The sequence below is a fragment of the Babylonia areolata genome, chromosome 8, assembly GCF_041734735.1.
Source record: "Babylonia areolata isolate BAREFJ2019XMU chromosome 8, ASM4173473v1, whole genome shotgun sequence".
NCBI lineage: Eukaryota > Metazoa > Mollusca > Gastropoda > Neogastropoda > Buccinidae > Babylonia > Babylonia areolata.
Window position 1 is genome coordinate 29,162,662 of NC_134883.1, and position 7,500 is coordinate 29,170,161.

Here is a 7,500-nt window from a genome sequence, read left to right on the forward strand (position 1 = left end):
CACACACACACACATACACACACGCACGCACACACTCACACACACACACACACACGCACACACAGTGACACGGCGCACGCACGCACGCACACGCACGCACACACACTGACACACACACACACATATATATATTTCTCTCTCTCTCCCTCTCTCTCTGTATGCACACACACACACACACACACACACACACACACACATATATATATATATATATATATATATACATATACATGTATACACACACAAACATGCATACATACATAGCCTACATACATACATACATACACACACTTTACAGGCTTATCAGTTATCTTTGCATTATGCAGGTAAGGGGGAGCGGCGAGGTGGGGGTGGAAGGTGGGGGTGGGGTGTATGAAGAAGGGATGAAGGATGATGCAGACGTGAAAGAGGGGTGATCGGTCGTTGCTCGTCGTTTGAAAAGAAATATTTTTGGCACGCGCGCAATCAATGATAATCTGAACGGGCGACGGACGGATTAATTAATAATAGGTAGTGCAAGCGTGCGAGCGCACTGTACGTACACAAACACAGGCAGACACTGAGACAGACTACAGACATGCACTCACGCATATACGCTCACATACATGCAGACACACACTCATGCACATACACTCACATACACACTGTGTACACTCATACATTCACACACACACATCCACTCACACACACACACACACACACACACACACACACACACACACACACAATTATTCTCAATTTATTCTCAAACACATACTCTCTTACCCCCGGCCATATACACACACGCACATACACACACTGCGGCGTAACCCCCCTCCCATCCCACACATACCTGCTTTCTATAATACATTTTTTGTCATGCGCTGCTGTAAACTCGCCCTCACCTTTGTTTATAATGCACGCATCTTGAGTGCTGTATAAAGACAGAGAGCAAAATCTTCGATAGGCAAGGGTATCGAATGTATTTAACTGGTTAAACTGTACCATAAGATATCTCGGAGAGAACAGAAAAGGTCTTTATTCAAAGATTATGGCACGGCCTATTCTTCAAATAGACGGAGAGAGAGAGAGAGAGAGAGAGAGAGAGAGAGAGAGAGAGAGAGAGAGAGAGGGTGGGGGAGAGACACAGACGGACAGACAGACAGACAGACAGAGAGAGAGAAAGAGAGAGAAGGGGGTTGAGCACGTAATCTCTATTTCCAAACGCATGCCGTCAGCTCTATTCAAGGAAAACTAAGGTCCTGGAAACTTTCCACATCAGTGAAAGTACTGGTAGCAGTCCTACTGCGTCTCTGAAAAACACGAAAGCAAAGTTGAAAAAAATAACCCAAACGAAACTGTCTATACACAGAAAGAAAGAAGGAAAGAAAGAAACAAAGAAACAAGGAACAGCAGCAACAGAGAAGAGTACAAACACTAAACTGACACAAAACAAAGCGTCCTCCCCCTTAATTAGCAACGGCTCGCAGAAAAAAAAAAGGAGAAAAGAGAAAATAGGTAAAAGACAGAGAGAGAGAGAGAGAGAGAGAGAGAGAGAGAGAGAGAGCGTAGCACAAGAACACACACACACACACACACACACACACACACACACACACACACACACACACACACATCTCTTTCTCTCTCCGCACTCCTTTGTATACATCTCCATTTCTATCTCTGTCTCTGTCTCCTTCTGTGCCTCTCTCTCTCTCTCACGCACACACACACACACACACACACACACACACACATACACATACACACACACAGAGACTCGCTCACATATCTCTTTCTCTCTCACTCCTTCGTATACATCTCCATTTCTCTCTCTGTCTCTGTCTCCCTCTGTGCCTCACACACACACACACACACACACACACACACAGACGCACATCCACACACACGCACACACACACACACACACACACATACACACCTCTCTCTCTCACACAAATTGTCCCTCTCTCCACTCTCTCTGTGTTCCTTCACCCCCACCCCCACCCCCGCCACACACACATTCTTCCACTCTCCCTCGGCAACACTCCTCTCCCCCACCCCTACCCCAATCCTAATCCCCACCCACCAAAAATCCCGTATCTCACGTACTACCAACCCCTCCTCCCCTCGACCTACACCCCTCCGTCCCCCACCACCTCCTCGCCCCACTTACCCCCCCCCCACCCTCTCCCTCATAAAGGCGTTACTGGTGCGTCTACTCACTGATTGAACTTCGATTCTTCCACCATAACGTAAGCTTAAAAAAATACTATTCATTAGCGTGTTTTGACTCGCGTGTGTGAGTAAAATGTGTCTAGGCTATGGTGTGTGTGTGTGTGTGTGTGTGTGTGTGTGTGTGAAACTTTAACATTGGTATTTTCCTGGTTACTAATATTGGCACAGGAATCTGCCCTGGAAGGGTGGTTGGTATGACTAAGACCACAGAGGTAATCCATTTTACGAAAGACTAGTAAGCAGGGTGAGAGGTTGAAGTCTAGGTCATCATTTGGCAAAAATCAGTGAAAAGGCTTGACAGAGATTGTATCCAGTTTTAACCAAGCTTTGTACGTGACTGAATCTTGGGTAAGCACGATCTCTGTTTAAATTCAAAACCCGAGTTCAAAGGTCAAGGTTTGCAACATAGAATGAACACGAAAGAGAAATTGAAGGGACCGCGTTGCAGTTTCGGTAAGCCTGTCGAACACGCAGATCTGGAGAAAATGGCTACATGTTGTGAAGTGTGCCTGAAGCGATGGCAACCTTTTTTTGACCGGGGCCCTTAAAGAATTTCTTAGATAATCGAGATATACCAAATTATATGATTTAAACGGCGTTATCGCCTCGAATACTGTAACTGATTTATGATGCAAAAACCCAACAACATACGTTTAGATATAAAATTTTTAGCGTCATTGGACGGCACGCTTTAGCACTGTAAATATGTGGAGTGATGGCCTAGAGGTAACGCGTCTGCCTAGGAAGCGAGAGAATCTGAGTGCGCTGGTTCGAATCACGGCTCAGCCGCCGATATTTTCTCCCCCTCCACTAGACCTTGAGTGGTGGTCTGGACGCTAGTCATTCGGATGAGACGATAAACCGAGGTCCCGTGTGCAGCATGCACTTAGCGCACGTAAAAGAACCCACGGCAACAAAAGGGTTGTTCCTGGCAAAATTCTGTAGAAAAATTCACTTCGAAAAGAAAAACAAATAAAACTGCACGCAGGAAAAAATACAAAAAAAAATGGGTGGCGCTGTAGTGTAGCGACGCGCTCTCCGTGGGGAGAGCAGCCCGAATTTCACACAGAGAAATCTGTTGTGATAAAAAGAAATACAAATACAAATACTTATTCTCGAACCGAATGTGCTTGGTTTGAACCGCTAACATATTCTTTCCTTCATCTTCTTTTCTTTTGTTTCCAAAGCTTTAAATCTTGAATACAGGACACGTTTTAACAATTATTTTTTTATTACTGGATAAAGTGTGTATCACGAGTAAGTCTTGAAGGCCCTGCCTCTCTTGTTGAATTTCAAGTTTATACAGGATGTTGGATTGACACACGAGTCATGAAGCCCTTGCTTGTTGTGTACTATACTTACAGCTTCTTTTGACAGGAGTTATGACTTGTAAGTGGATAGGATTACGGACGAGTTGACTGTATTACACACACACACACACATACACACACACACACACACAACTATAACTAAAACTATATTATATATATGTATATATTATATATATATATATATATATATATATATATATATATATGTGTGTGTGTGTGTGTGTGTGTGTGTGTGTGTGTGTGTGTGTGTGTGTGTCTGTGTGCAAGGTTTGAAGCGGGTTTGTATTTATGGTCTCTACAAATGGTTTCCCCATCCATTCTGCAAATGTTGACAGTTCATCGTGTTTTATTTTCATTTTCATTTTATTTTATTTCAAAACAGTAGCAACAGCAACAACAAACTGTTTTTCCTTCGTCTCTCTCCCTCAACAGTGCTCTAGAGGACTGTTTCAGGAAGACCACTAGAGCTGGTCACATGGCCATATCAACACAGTTTTTTTCTCTTCTTTTTCTTTAGATTAACTATATATACATGTGTGTGTGTGTGTGTGTGTGTGTGTGTGTGTGTGTGTGTGTGTGTGTGTGTGTGTGTGTGTGCGGGCTTGTATTTATTTTTTGATGTGTCTGTGATAACTATAGTCTGCATTTTTGTCCACAGTTTCCTGGTACAAGTTTTCAAAGCGATTCGGTGAGTGGGTCCAATATTCTTTGTCATTATATAATTCGAGTAATGATGGAAATATTTCCGTGTGATTATCACATTAGAATTATGAAAATCGTGTTCCCCCCCCCCCCCCCCCCCCCCCCTCCCCAAAAATAAACAAACCCCACGTCATCATGATCATGATCATGATCATCATCATCATCATCTTCTTCTTCACCCTGAATCCTCAATTCTTTGAAGAATCATTGGGGTGCCACACAAGAGAACTATTTACCAGAATATTCAAAAACTCTGTCGTTTGTGTACCAAAGCCCCTGAGTCTCTACATATGGTTTCCCCACCCATTCTGCAAACATTGTCAGTCCATCGTGTTTTATTTTCATTTTCATTTTATTTTTATTTTTTTCCTTCGTCTCTCTCCTTCAACAGTGCTGTAGAGGACTATTTCAGGAAGACCACTGGAGCTGGTCACACGGCCATATCAACATAGTTTTTTTTTCTTCTTTTCCTTTAGATTAACTCTAAGATTATGAGCTGGCCAACAGCAAAGTGAGAGCTGTATGATCAATGGTTTCTCCATTGCAGTGGGAAGTCATTTACAGCTTAGTCTTTTATGAAGGACTATGACTTTCAAACTAAACAAAAACTGTCTTCTATCACAATTGACACAATCAAACTTGGCAGTACATCCATCCCTCTTTCCACGTCAGTCAGGAACCTCGGTGTTGTCCTTGACAATACACTGTCCATGCAAAAATTTATCAGTCAGACATGTCAGTCCTGCTGCTGTCAACTGCGGCGCATCAGTGCCGTCCGGAAATATCTGTCCACTGACGCAACATCTAGACTTGTCGTTTCTCTCATTCTCTCTCGCCTTGACTACTGTAACTCTCTATTGTCTGGTTTGCCTGCTTCGTCCATTCAGTCCCTTCAGCGCATACAAAACTCTGCTGCCTGACTCGTCCTCAGAAAGAAAAGATCTGAGCACATCACTCCTCTTTCGCAACATCTCCACTGGCTGCCTGTCTCACACCGAATAAAGTACAAGATCAGCACTCTATGTTATAAATGTATTCACAAAACTGCCCCTTCCTATCTCTGTGGCTGCCTTCACCTCTACACTCCATCTCGCTCACTACGATCGGCTTCGGATCCACTCTGTTTACGCATACCCAGATTCAAACACTGGACTGTTGGCCGCCGTTCTTTCACTGTCTCTGGACCTTGCGATTGGAATGAACTTCCTCTTTTGCTTCGTCAAGTCTCCACTCTCAGCTCTTTCAAGTCTGGCCTTAAAACCCACCTCTTCCCAAAATAGCCTCCCTTGCCTGCCCTTCCTTGTCTTTAGTTTCTACAGTTTTAGAGTTATGCATGCGTGTGAATGACTGGTGCGAAAGCGCTTTAGTTTGTCTCTGCACAAGATTCAGCGCTATATAAATACCATTATTATTATTATTATTATTATTATTAAGGAGGAAAGACTGCACTGGCTCTTAGTGCTGCAGCCTTGGGGGCTAGTTGGCCTTTGGGAACCATCCCATCGCCGACTGTCTTAAAACCCTCTTGGCCGAGAGAGTGCGGACGTAACAAGGGCAAGACACTCTCCACTATTATCAAATTCTAGCCTTGGTCGTCGGGACAGCAGTTGCCTCCTCTGCTATTCTAATGGTCATAGTTGTCGAACACGACTGACTATCATATCTACATGTATATAAATCAACAGATATCAGCAGGAGTGCGGGACGTCCATGGAATCTTTCCATGTGCTGTTTTGGCGGGTCAGGTCAGAGGGCTCCTCTTCTTCTGCCGGTAACACTGTGTAACCCAATAGCCTGGGTTATAGCCTGTTGCACATTGATTTTTCAATCCATTGGCATCAAGGATGGCAGATTAGATCACCATGACTGTCACACCAGCCACAACGTGTGTGTGTGTGTGTGTGTGTGTGTGTGTGTGTGTGTGTGTGCGCGCGCGCGCTGCGCACGTCCCTCTGTGTGTGTGTGTGTGTGTGTGTGTGTGTGTGTGTGTGTGTGCGCGCATATCCTTGTGTGTGTGTGTGTGTGTGTGTGTGTGTGTGTGTGTGTGTGTGTGCTGCGCATATCCTTGTGTGTGTGTGTGTGTGTGTCTCTCTGTGTGTGTGTGTGTGTGTGTGTGTGTGTGTGTGTGTGTGTGTGTGTGTGTGTGTGTGTGTATAAAAGTATGCATAACGTCTTCGAAACTGCTAATATACGACATAATTATGTAGCTATGTGATCTCATTGACTCAGTGCGTTCTCCACTAGTTCTGAGTTCTATCGGCAGAACTGCCTGTATGACTGGATCTCTGTTGTGTATTCTTCATGAGCTTTGAGATCACACACACACACACACACACACACACACACACACACACACACACACACACATGCACGCACGCACATACACACACACACACACACACACACACACACACACACACTACATACACATATACACCGACAGATAGTCACAGACAAGCACGCAAGCACTCACGCACACAGACACACACACCAACACACACACACCAACACACACACACGCGCGCGCGCGCGCGCTTTTCCTACCCCTATTCTCCCCTCTCCTTCAATGTCTCTGTGTCTCTTGCCCCATAATATTTTGTACAAGTGCTTGAAAAGACGATGTTTTTTGATGGGTTTATTTAACCAGAAATTTCTTTTGTGTATGCGAATAGGATTATATACATATATATATATATGTGTGTTCATATGAAAAACAAAACAAAAACGAAACAAAAAATCCCCAGTCATCGCTTTAAATGAGGCCATGGCCTGATTGATTAAACTATGGTTATGGTTATAATTCACACACACACACACACACACACACACACACACACACACACACACACACACACACACACACACACACACACACACACACTCTCTCTCTCTCTCTCTCTCTCTTTCAAGGATCTTCCTGGTTATGCGCTGTTCCCATTTTTAAACTTGGCCGTCCGAAAGTGGACACGCGGGTTTTCCGCTATTCAAGCAGGATGTTTGAACAGTGTGTGTGTGTGTGTGTGTGTGTGTGTGTGTGTGTGTGTGTGTGTGTGTGTGTGTGTGTGTGTGTGTGTGTAGGAGGAATTTTTTTGTTTGTTTAATGTCCCGTCACAATTCAAGCACCTATAAAAGTCTCTTTCTAGTAGAATATTACTTATTTCCTTGTATGACAATGGGCAATATACTTTTATACTATCTATATCATTCTTTGCTCCCCTTTTTGCTGCCCTGTCTGCTTGGTCGTTATAAA

General features: G+C 44.0%; 1 protein-coding gene across 4 annotated transcripts in view; it reads left to right on the forward strand.

Moving 5' to 3' along the window:
- LOC143284715 (uncharacterized) overlaps nt 1–7,500 on the forward strand; it is a 64,472-nt gene that overhangs the window by 4,018 nt on the left and 52,954 nt on the right. For 3 of the 4 annotated variants that reach the window (XR_013055600.1, XM_076591651.1, XM_076591652.1), the window contains exon 2: nt 4,207–4,236. The exons of the other annotated variant lie outside the window; for it this stretch is intronic. The gene's annotated coding sequence lies outside the window, so the exon portion shown is untranslated. The remainder of the gene's footprint in view (nt 1–4,206; nt 4,237–7,500) is intronic. 4 annotated transcript variants of the gene reach the window in all.